The sequence below is a fragment of the Triticum dicoccoides genome, chromosome 2B, assembly GCF_002162155.2.
Source record: "Triticum dicoccoides isolate Atlit2015 ecotype Zavitan chromosome 2B, WEW_v2.0, whole genome shotgun sequence".
NCBI lineage: Eukaryota > Viridiplantae > Streptophyta > Magnoliopsida > Poales > Poaceae > Triticum > Triticum dicoccoides.
The window spans coordinates 186,744,764-186,757,616 of NC_041383.1; the positions used below are offsets into that span (position 1 = coordinate 186,744,764).

Genomic DNA, 12,853 nt, shown 5'->3' on the forward strand with positions numbered 1-12,853 from the left:
GAAAAGTCCTTCTCCTTTAACCCTATCTCAGCAGATACAATGATCCCCACCGCGGGAGCTATTTCTCGCATTCAGCGAGCCTAAACACTTCTCTGGCTGAATCATTCCGACTAATCGAGCTGGCCTACTAGCGCACAGTAAACAAAAAAAACTATGAATTGAAGCATTCCAACTAATCGGGTCGGACCACTAGCGCACAGTACACATAAAAACTTTGAAGAAAATGGATTCGAACCGTGCTTGCTTCGATCAAGAGTAGAGGCCACTCTGAACTTAGTGTTCACATACGAGGTGCACTCTACTTGAGGTAAAACACCGGAGTTTGTTTTTATTTCTCTAGTTTTCCTCTCTTTTTTTTGTTTCTTTGTTTGGTTTTCTTATTTTTCTCCGGTTTTCTTTCATTAGCCATTATAATTCGGTCCCTTTTTTTGTTTTTTCCATTGATTTTCTGTTTTCAATGCTTTTCTCCGTTTTCTTTTCTTTTTTCCCTTTTTTTCTCTGGTTTTTGTTTTGTTTTCATTTTTTATTCTTTCTACATTTGTTTATTCAGTTTTTTTAATTTGTGGGGGTTTAGTTTGTTTGTTTTTTGTTTTTGGTTTTTGGTTTTCTTTTGTTTCTTTTGTTTTTTATTCTACATTTTTTGTATGTCAAAATATTTTTTTAATAAGTGATCAACATTTTTGTTATACACGTTCAACATTGCCTGAACGTTTATTCAACATTTTTCAAATACTAGTTCAACATTTTAATACTTATTCAACACTTTTTAATACTCGTTCAACATTTTTTAATACTTATTCAACATTTTTCAAATACTGGTTTAACATTTTTCAAATACTCGTTCAAAACAATTTATACTTGTTCAACATTTTTCAATACTTTTTCAATATTCTCAAATACTTGTTCATCATTTTTCAAATTCTTGTTTAACATTTTCTTATATTTATTCAACATTTTCAAATGCAGGTTTAACATTTTTCATATACTCATTCAAAAAAATTAATACTTGTTCAACATTATCTAATACTCGTTCAACATTTTTCAAATTCTTGTTCAACATTTTCTAATACTTATTCAACATTTTTCAAATACTTGTTCCACATTTTATAAAAAAAAAATCAACATTTTTCAAATACTTGTTCAACATTTCTTAAATACATGATCACCCTTTTTCATACACATTTGTATTTTACTTGTGCATAGATTAAAACGATTTTCATGTATGCACTCAAAATTTATTATCAAATGCTTAGTTAACATTTTTTAAATGTTTTTTACTTTAATTGACAGTTAGTTCATCATTTCTCAGTCTGTTGATACATCACGTCCTAGGTCAATGGTGCGATGGCTAGCATCAGGCGCTCCTCGCGAAGCGAGCAGGGTTCGAATCTAGTTCCTGTTTTCTCTTAGGCCAACTCCAGCGCGCGACCCCATCTTGTTCGGGTGCGTCTGTTCGGGGTAGAACGGATGAATAGCACGGCCCCAAACGGTCAAATGTCTGGATTTCGTTCGTTTTCGACCCATTCCCGACCCAAACTTGCGCCGAGTTTGGGGTGAAACGGACATCACGCGGACGGGCTCGACGCACGCCCTTGACCCCCGTAGCCCGCCTGTCAGGGACACTAGCAGTCTTTTCGCTTCCAACGCCTCCACCAGCTCCCCCCCACCCTGCCGCCGGCGCCGCCACTATTCTTCAGCCGCCTCCTCACTGCTCACCCCTCCCACCGTCCATACCAAACCACGTCTCGACATGACCGCCATCAAACCAGTACAACAAGGGATACTACCTAGCTGATGGTATATATCCTCAGTGGTCAATTTTTGTGAAGACAATCTCAAACCCCCAAGGTGAGAAGAGAAAGAGATTTGCCTAAATGCAAGAGAGTGCTAGAAAGGATGTGGAACGTGATTTTGGTGTGCTTCAATCCCGATGGGGTATCGTTCGAAACACTGCACTGACATGGGATGAAGGGAAACTTTGGGAGGTGATGACTGCTTGTGTGATCATGCACACCATGATCGTCGAGGACGAGCATGATGACAGGATCTTCGACCAAGTATTTGATTTTCAAGATGAAAATGTTGAGCCCCTGCACCAAGAACCGGCCACATTTGAACAGTTTGTCCATTTTCATCTTGAAATGCGTGATTAGCACACTCATTTGGATCTTCAAAATGACTTGGTTGAGCACGTGTGGACTCACGTTGGCAACGAATAGATGTATTGATTCATTATGTTCATTCAAGACAATTTTATTTGGTTGTAAAACTATTTTATTAGAGACAATTTCGATTGTGTTGTAAAACTATTTTTATTTTCAGACAGTTAATATTTGGACATGCAAACTTGTTTTGAACATTGAAATATGAATATATGGGCATTTTTGGCTGTGGCGGACAAGATGGAGCCGAAGGATGCGTCCGCGCGCTGGGCGCACGGCCACCGCATCCGAGGACAGACCCGGGCACGACCCCATTGCCCTACCCAAACGGACAGAATCCGGGCAAAATGGATGTCCGTTTGGGTCGTGCGCTGGAGTTGGCCTTATACAACTCATTGCTTTTAATTTCCTATTGATAATTTAGATGGTTCATATTTTTAAAACCAAAAATTAAATTTTGAAACTTTTTATATATTTGAACTCATGATTTCAAGATCTTTAGAACAAGCTTAATTTTGGATATTTTTTAACATGTTCGAATCCATTTATTTCACACAATATGTTTCAATTATTTCAGAAGAACTATTTATTTTAATTATTTTGAACCACTAATTTCCATTGATTTTCTGAAATACAATTTCAATCATTTCACTCGTTGTAAAACGCCTATTTCACACATTAGAAAACATATATTTTCAGTTGTTCCAAAAGAATTGGCTCCCTAACTTCTGAAAACCGATTTCACTCATTTCGAAAAGTTCATTTCTTTATGTTCAGAAAATCAATTTCACTCATTAGAAGAAACTGATGTCACTAATTTGAAAAGAAATAATTTCACCCAATTGAGATAATAGATTTCACTCGGTTTAAAAGAATGATCTCGCTCATTTCAGAAAAATATTTCGCTCATTCCAAAAAGTATGTTTCACTATGTTCAAAAAACCAGATTCCGCTCATTTCAAAAGATGGATTTCTCCTTATTCAAAAAACTTATTTCACTCGTTTCAAACTATATATCTAAATCATTTCAACACAGTTGATTTCACTAAATTGGAAAACATATTTCACTCAGTTTAATAGAATGCACTAAATTGAAAAAACATATTTCACTCAGTTTGACAGAATGATTTTATCATTTCAAAAAATGATTCCACTCATCAAAAAATGATTTCACTCATTTTAACAAACATGTTTAACCTAGTCAAAACACTGGTTTCACTCATTCCAAAAAATATATTTAAATCGTTTCAAAACGGTTGATTGCACTAAATTAAAAAAAACATTTCACTCAGCTTAATGAGAATGATTTCACTCATTTCAAAAATTGATTTTAATCATTTTAACAAACATGTTTCACTCATTCAAAACACTGGTTTCACTCATTCCAAAATATATATTTAAATCATTTCAATACGGTTGATTCACTAAATTGGAAAAAAATATTTCACTTAGCCTAATAGAATGATTTCTATTATTTAAAAAAAGATTTCACTCATTTCAAAAAGTGATTTCACTCATTTTAACAAACATGTTTCACTCATTCAAAACACTGGTTTTACTCATTCCAAAAAGTATGTTTCATTGTGTTCAAAAAACAGATTCCGCTCATTCGAAAAACTTGTTTCACTCGTTTCAAAAGTTGGATATAACTTATTTAAAAATGGTAGATTTCAGTAATTCGAAAAAATGATTTCACTCAATTTAACAGACATCACTACTGGAATCAGAAGATTTGTCGTCTGTCCCCTCTTTGCCGTCACCTAGCGAACGACAAAGAACGGCTTTGCCATCAGCCACCGGAAAGCAGACGGCAAAGGAAGGCTTTGCCATCAGCCAACATTTTGCCGTCCGCTAGCTAACAGCAAAGATTCTTGGTCGTCCGGTATCTGACGGCAAAGAGGGTGTTTGGCCCACTGGATGTTAAGCCCTAACAGGCCCCCTCTTTGCCGTCCGCCAGCAGATGGCAGAGCGTCCATTACCCTCAGCTTGCAGACGGCAAAGACGACATGGATCCGGTGTGCCAGGTGTCTTCCAGTTATTCGCCTTTGTTGCCATGTCATTTGCTTGTGTGTTGCATTTTGCCATGTCATCACCTGCATTTCATCTGCATGTTTTCCAAAACTTGCATCCGTTCAGGTTCCCCTGGTTCTCTCCGTTGTCCGTTCGGAGTACATACCTCTCGCGCACGCTCGTCGCCTCTCTCAGACCTTGTTTCATGAGCGGGGGGGGGGATGCTCTTGGAATGGGATGAAACTTGGCGTGCGGTGTTGTTTTAGAGTAGGTAGACCGCCTGCCAATTTTCATTCCATTTGGAGGTCGTTTGATGCCCCAACGGTTAACCGCGTAGCTCGAAATCCCCTTCTCTTTGCAGCCTAGCCCCTCTTCACCACAGCCCATGAGCCCATCCAAACCCCCTCCATACTCTCGGTCGTTCGATCACGATCGTGCGGGCGAAAACCACACTCCATTTGGACACTCCTAGCTCCCTCTACCTATAAAAACACATCCTCTCCTGAATTTTGCGAATGAATCATACCCTAACCCTAGCCTCTTCCTCCTCTCGCCGCCGGACGTGTCCACCCCGCGTCGGACGTGTCCGCCCGCCGCCGCCGCCTCCTCCTCTCAGCGCCTCCGCCCGCTACCCTCGACTAGCCGCCGCCCGAAGCTCCCCGCCGCCTCCTCGCTCGTCGGGCTCCGGCGTCGCCCGCGCACCGTCCCTTGCCGGCTTGCTCTGCCGCACGTCGGTCCCCTCTGGCCCAGATCCTGCGGGATCCGGCCGGATCTCGCACCACCCGGCCACCTCGACCTCCCCGACGGCCTCCTCCGCCCGCGTCTCCGGCCGCCATCGTCAACTCCGGCGAGGTCCGTGGATCGGGATCAGATCCACCACCTCAATGATCCAAACGCCTCCCCCACGCCCTGGAGCCCTCCGTCCCGCTCGTCCTCGTCTCGGGTTGACTTTTTGCGAGGGTAAATTTCCACTATCATTTTTCTGTGATATTTTTATGCCCTATTTGTCATCCCATAACTTCATGTGTGCTACACTGTTTCATGCATATGTTACATCAAAATGTTCATTGGGAGATACTCTTTATTTCATTCCATTGTCCCATGCTTGTTTGAGTTCATCTTAATGCCCTTATCATCGTTGCAAGAGTGGTATATGATGTTAACTGTTGTCTGTTACCAGAACTTGCTGTTTTGTCTTTTTCATTGCATTTTGTGTGTGCATCCTATGAGCTTGATGTCTACATGAGTTTTGAGCTACATCATGTCATATTTACAGTGGTGCAATCCATGTATTTTTGTGAGTCTTGTAGTGAGTGCACCGAGCTTGTGAAGTAGGGTACTTGCTGTTACTGTTTTGCTAGGCTGAATCTGCTATATCATGATGCTATGTAGACTTGTTGCTACAAGTCATTCTATGCATAACCTGGAGATGTTCACTAAGGATGTTTTGATTTACATGTCATGCTCTATCCAACATGACCCTTGTCGCATTTATAGCCTGCTGTAGCTTGTTGTAATCTTGCTCCAAACTTGCTAAACAATGTTGCTGTCAGCTTGTTAACATTATGTTTAGTTTTGGCCATGTGTTTTGCTAGTGATCCATGCACCCTATGAACTTGCTCTTACCATTCTTCGCTTTATAAATATGTCTTATTACTGTTGGTCACCTTGTCATGACATGTGTTGCTCTGTGGTTTGTTGTACAAGCTCACCAACATGCCTACTTATTGTTGTTCCTGCCATGTACTGCTATCCTGAATCTGTCATATCATTTGCCATGTTTGTATGGATGCTACCATCTTTTCTGTTGATATTTGGAATTAGTTCAGTAAGGGAGATTTGTTCTTTGTCTTTATTATTAGCATTCCATGCCTTTGTTTGCCATGTTTAGTTTCTGTAACATGTTGTTTGATAGCTCTAAAAATTGCAACCTGATGTTATTTCTGCCATGTCCAGTGATTTCTGCTAAGTCTGTGAACTGTTATTATTTGCAATCTTGCCATGACCTTTTGAGCATGTTCTAGTGATTTCTGGAGATATCTCAGTGTTCATGTTTTGTCATGCTTTACATGTACATAATGCCCATGCCTTTTGTTCTTATGTTGAGATGCTGTAGCATATTTGTTTGATGCTTGCTAGATGCCTATTTGTTGTTTTGGACAGCTTGTCCTTTAAACTTGTTTCATGTGTATGTGTTAAACCGTTGCTCCGTTTTGAGTGTGCTCTATATGAAACTTGCTTAGAATTTCATGTAGTTTCATATTATCATGTTGCATCCTTGTTTTGAGGTGTTTGCTTGATGTTTGGATGTATTTTGCATCAATGTCATGTTTAACTTGTTTTGCTCATATCTTCTAGGCCGTAGCTCCGAACTAAATGAACTTTATATGTACCTTGACTAGAATTTTGTGTAGATCATCTTGGTGCATCTTAACTTGCTGTTTAACAACTTGAACATAAGTTTTATTCAGATCTGGACCAATTCCTAAATTTGCATATGAGGACTTGCCGGATTGGTTATATGTTGTTTCCGGCCTCATTTAAACTTGCTTTGATGTGTTGCTCTTGTATGCATTATCTCTTGCCATGAGTAGCCTCATATAGCCTTTGTCATGCATAATGTTTGGTTGTGCATCATGCCATGTCTATGTGTTGTGTGTTTACCTTGTTGTTTGCTTCTTTCCGGTTGTGCTCCTTCTCGTTAGTTCCTGTTTCGTTGCGATCGTGAGGATTCGTTCGTCTACGCTTGGTTCGTCTTCGTGGCTTCATCTTCTTCATGGACTCGTTCTTCTTCCTAGCGGGATTTCAGGCAAGATGACCGTCACCTTGGATCTCACCACTATCATTGCTATGCTAGTTGCTTCGTTCTATCGCTATGCTGCGCTACCTATCATTTGCTCTTCAAGCCTCCCAAATTGCCATGTCAGCCTCTAACATTTTCACCCTTCCTAGCAAACCGTTGCTTGTCTATGTTACCGCTTTGCTCAGCCCCTCTTATAGCATTGTTAGTTGCAGGTGAAGTTGAAGATTGCTCCATGATGGACATGATTATGTTGGGATATCACAATATCTCTTATTTAATTAATGCATCTATATACTTGGTAAACGGTGGAAGACTCAGCCTTATGCCTGGTGTTTTGTTCCACTCTTGCCGCCCTAGTTTCCGTCATACCGGTGTTATGTTCCTTGATTTTGCATTCCTTACGCGGTTGGGTGATTTATGGGACCCCCTTGACAGTTCGCTTTGAATAAAATCCTCCAGCAAGGCCCAACCTTGGTTTTACCATTTGCCTACCTAAGCCTTTTTCCCTTGGGTTTCCAGAGCCCGAGGGTCATCTTTATTTAACCCCCCCCCCCCCGGGGCCAGTGCTCCTTCGAGTGTTGGTCCGAACTAGAGCCACTTGCAGCGCCACCTCGGGGAAACTTGAGGGCTGGTTTTAGTTGTACATAGTGTTCATCCGGTGTGCCCTGAGAACGAGATATGTTCAGCTCCTATCGGGATTTGTCGGCACATCGGGCGGCTTTGCTGGTCTTGTTTTACTATTGTCGAAATGTCTTGTAAACCGGGATTCTGAGACTGATCTGGTCTTCCTGGGAGAAGGAATATCCTTCATTGACCGTGAGAGCTTGTGATGGGCTAAGTTGGGACACCCCTGCAGGGTATAAACTTTCGAGAGCCATGCCCGCGGTTATGTGGCAGATGGGAATTTGTTAATATCCGGTTGTAGATAACTTGACACTAGATACGAATTAAAACGCATCAACCGCGTGTGTAGTCGTGATGGTCTCTTTTCAGCGGAGTCCGGCAAGTGAACACGGTTTTGGGTTATGTTTGGCGTAAGTAGGAGTTCAGGATCACTTCTTGATCATTGCTAGCTTCACGACCATTTCGTTTGCCTCTCTTCTCACTCTTATTTGCGTATGCTAGCCACCATATTTGCTTAGTCGCTGCTGCAACCTCACCACTTATCCTTTCCATTCCCATTAAGCTTTGCTAGTCTTGATACCCATGGTAATGGGATTGCTGAGTCCTCGTGGCTCACGGATTACTACAACAACAGTTGTAGGTGCAGGTTATGCGATGATCATGACGCGAGAGCAACGTTTAGTTGTTTGGAGTTCTTCTTCTGCTTCTTTGATCAGGGGATAGGTTCCAGGTCGGCAGCCTGGGCTAGCAGGGTGGATGTCATTTGAGTTTCTGTTTGTGTTTCATCCGTAGTCGGATGTTGATCTTACGTATGATGTATTGATGTATTCTTGCGGCATTTTTATGCCTTGTATGTATCCCCATCTTTTATGTAATGTTGATGTAATGATATCCACCTTGCAAAAGCGTCTCAATCTGCGGTTCTATCCTTGGTGGGACCTTCAAGTTTCTTTAGGATAGTATCGCATATTGGGCGTGACAGAAGGGGGAATGAGCGAGACAGATGCTAGGGTTTTGGTGGATGCCTTTGTAGGCCGAGGGGGGCACGTGGAGGCCATCCACGCCCATGGTGCCACGGATGCACGCCACGCCCAGGCCTCTGCCTCCCCACTGTACAGAGGTGGGGGAGAGGCTGTCGTGGGCTGGGCTTTGGGGCACTGTGGACACTTGAGCCCATATGCACAATAGTTCAGGTCCTTTTCCTTTTATTCTTTTACATTTTTGTTTTATTTATTTCTTTTCTACTTTGCATTTTATTTTAAAACCAATTGACTTTTGTTGAATTTGAAAATTGGCACATAAATATGAGACAACATTTTGAGCCATCACAAATAGTTTCAATTTATCTTGAAATGTTTAACTATTTGTTTAAATCAAAAAAGCTCAATTTAATAGTGTTAGTTCTGTTTTAAATGAAGATAAGGGAGTTTTAATAAGAAGAAGAAATATTGGTTTCTTCATGAAAATTAGTTAGTGAATAATTGCAACCCAACGAACATTTTAAATTTACTTTTTGAAGAATTACAAATTTGACTTGTATTTAAATTTGAATTTGACTTAGGTTTTAACAAGGAGAGATTAAGCTTAGCAAAATGGGATGGTGTGGCATCATTAGTCAGGTATTCATTGTAGCATAATTATCGGGGTGTTACACCTGCATTTAGCGGGCCATAATTGGGCCGGCCCGCAACAAGCTGTACTAGGGCCTGCTGCGGAGCTGCTGTATGGGCCCTTCATAGACACTATATGACTAGGCTCATAACTCTAATGGGCCTTTAGCATGCCCAAATTTAGTTCAGCCGATGTAGCTTTGGATCATTAACAAGCTGAATATTCTGCTGGCATGTGTTGGCCCAAAAGACACCATGGGCCTTTAGCAGGCCGAGAAGCATGTTGGGCCTCAATTTTTAAGAGTAGTCCATGGGCCTTTAGTAGGCTGAAATAAACATCGAGCCAATATAGGCCTAGTTACATTACGGGTCATTATCAGGCCGAAACATACCTCGGGCCTTGGTTTTCCCAATCATCTCATAGGCCTTTAGTAGGCCAAACGCTCTGTAGAGGCACCAACGGGCGAAAATGTAAGACACGCCTTTAATAGTCCCAAAGTCAGGTTGGGCTGAAGTGTTGCCACCGAGATCACGGGTCATTAACCGGCCAAATGTCACGTCAGACCATAAATGGCCCATGTGCAACACGGGCCATTACCAGGCCAAAAGACACACCATGCTGAAATGGGCCATTTCTACATCGGGACTCTAACAGGCCGAAAACACACTGGGCCATAATGGGGTCCAAAGACTAAGCGAACAATTAATGGGCCGGATTTGGTGGTGGGCCATAAATGGGTCAACCCACTAGTACCTGAGCGAAGCTTATGGGCCTTTGACTGGGCCAGCCTTTTTAACCTAAATGGGCCAATGTTGGGTCGTGCCACATATCATTTTTTCATAGGCCCATCTCGTCCAAGGATGAATGACATCCATCGCGACGTCGAACTTATACGTGGTTCCTTTGGCCAATGAGAATTTTACACGTGAAAAATCGCCCTTGGCCTGGGCTGTTAGCGGGTTATCGGATCCAAAACCAGACCCGAGAGCTTAACGGTGACCCATTACAGTGGATGCCACGTGTCGGTTACCCTTGGCAAAAGCACTTTGATGACGCACCATTTATCGTCATGGAAGTGGACACTTCCATGATGATAATTTGAGTATTGTCATGGAACACTTCTACGACAACACATGTATGACTATCTTGATTCCGTCATAAAATCGTCACGAATGTACATGCATGACAGAAAAAATGACCTACTATGACAAACACGTATCATCACAGAAGTGTTTTTTTGTAGTGGTGTGTGCTGGCACTGCTCCTCAACAGAAAGCAAGAGAAGGTATTGTTTTCAAGATGGCCTAAGGTATGAGCGCAGTCAGTCGTACCAACCTTGACTTGAGTGACAGGTTTGAAAAATAAGAGCTTGTGGCGACCAGTGGCACAAGCAGTGATACGCCTGCACGCGGCCGTACCAAAGGTCATCGATCGATATTTTTTCTTGATTCTTTCCGGATTTTGTTTTGATTTTCTTCTAACTTCTTCTCTAAGATTGATCCTCTAAACATTATTTAAGGCCAAGGGTTACGTCCCTTCACTCAATATCAATCTAATCTCGAGTCCTTTTTGCATGACACCTCTTCACCAAACCTTGTTCTACAAGATAAACAAACTGGTCACCGCCATGAGAAATGGATCTTCCCCAACTTCCATCATGATCATCTCCTTCCCAAGCTTGGAGGAGGTCGTCCTGATGGGATGGGAGGATCCTAGAAAAATGAGCCTAAAGGAGGAGATGCCGGAGGAGGTGGAGACTAGCAAGGGGAAGATCATCGAGGAAGAGAAGGAAAAGAAGAAGAAGAAGTTTAACATCCGAGGATCTATTCCTCTATCTCCTCTTGGGCCGGAACCACGTGAGTGGGGAAAGGAACAGCCGTCCCCTGACGCGATAAGCGGAAAGATCAAGTAGCTCGAGAAAGTCTCTAAGGCATGACTTGACACTATTGGTGAGGGGATCGATTCTTATTGGATGATTAGCAAAGACATGAAAGGTAGGGTCGACGGTCTCTTCCATACCATAGAGGGTTGGGTGGTGGAGATATTTGGGATCAACCAAACTCGTAATTTCACAACACTCTAAATGTGGTTGTGCTCAACTTTCAAGTGATGTAGACTGTTAGATCCACATAGTTTGACAACTAAGATAGCTTGGAATTGACCAATTTTTGCTTTTGTGTAATTTATATAAAAATAGTATTTGTATCATCAAACTTGCAAGTTTAATCATCAGTGGAACTTAACGTAATATGGTAAGGGCATCTACTTCTTTTAGTCATCCTTGAAACTCCACTAAAACACATTTGTATCACAAACTTCCATGCTTTATTCCCATTTATTTTCGTAAGCAAAAAAAATTAAAAATTACTATTACAAGTTTCAATAGTACAGCCACAATAGAGCATAGTACCAACGCAAGTGAGACCTGGATTTGTAGGATCATTGCAAATAAACTCGTAGCAACAAGTTTTTTGTGCACAACTTCTGCATGGTGTGCACCGTCTTGAAACAGTTCTTTGAGGCAAATAGGTCCCTTGGACAATTGTCTTCCTGTCACGTACTGAGTTGTCAGTTGCGACACTTTCTGTTGCTCCTGTTCATCATGCACATCATATATTTATGTTAATTTGAAATATAATGATAAAGGGCAGTGGCAGCTCTTTTTATAGCATGAGAATCTAAATAAGAACTCATAAGTCCAACCAACAGAACTCCATTTTTTTACTCATTTTTGTGTGCAAGTATATATATACACCGTTTTAGCGGATTGTTTAAGTACACAGCGACTTTTTCTAGATATATTCATGCTTAATAAATATAAAGTTAACATTTTTAAGCAATAAATGGTAAGTGATTACCAAACTTTATGAACATTGAGCAACATGTAAATAACCATGGGTGTACAATGTTTGAACTTTGTCAGCCTGTATAATAATAGGTTTTGCTTGGCCTTTTAGGCTATTATTATTACTAATCTACCATAAAAGATGTTAAAACTCGAGATTTTTGTACCAGTAGCGGATATGTAGATGAGGGTACCTAGTACTTGCATAAAGCATATTTGAACCAAATATTCCACGCCTTATGTCTATATTGGCGTAGGATTGATATACGAATTTGGTAAAAGTCCACTTCTTTTTTTAGATCTATCACTCCACCAATACGATGTCTATACATACCTTGGGCTTGGAAGTGGACACTGAGAATAGAAAGGATGACAAGGGTGACAAACATATGTGAGTATGTCGCCATGGGTATCTAATAAGAGAGATCACTTCGGGGTTTGTTTTGTGCTCTGAATGGGTAGAAACATTGGACGGGTGAGGAAAATATATAGGCGGGTGTAGATGCATATCAAGGCATGCATTTATGATATTATTAATTTAATTAATTTGTTGGCATTAAATCCCTTCTTGAGATATTGCGTTCCTTCCTACTCGGTGCAGGATATTGCATTTTGGAGCAAGTATTCATTGCCCACATTTATATTCTCTGATCTTTCTCTGATACTAAGATAAACGTAACCAGAAAAATTTGGGAGCTATACATTTAATCTCGACAATGCAGTGGTTGGATGGTTAGGTCGACAGTGGTATCTAGGGTTGAAGTCCTGGTGCTCGCATTCATTCCTGGATTTATTTCA

The 12,853-nt window shown here is 41.2% G+C and overlaps 1 long non-coding RNA gene across 1 annotated transcript; it reads right to left on the reverse strand.

The window, feature by feature from the left end:
* Nucleotides 1-11,518: 11,518 nt before the first annotated feature.
* LOC119367513 lies at nucleotides 11,519-12,505 on the reverse strand. The gene is made up of 2 exons (XR_005176335.1): nucleotides 12,390-12,505; nucleotides 11,519-11,803 (listed from the first exon to the last, which is right to left on the reverse strand). It is a non-coding gene; the product is annotated as an uncharacterized LOC119367513 (long non-coding RNA).
* Nucleotides 12,506-12,853: the final 348 nt, after the last annotated feature.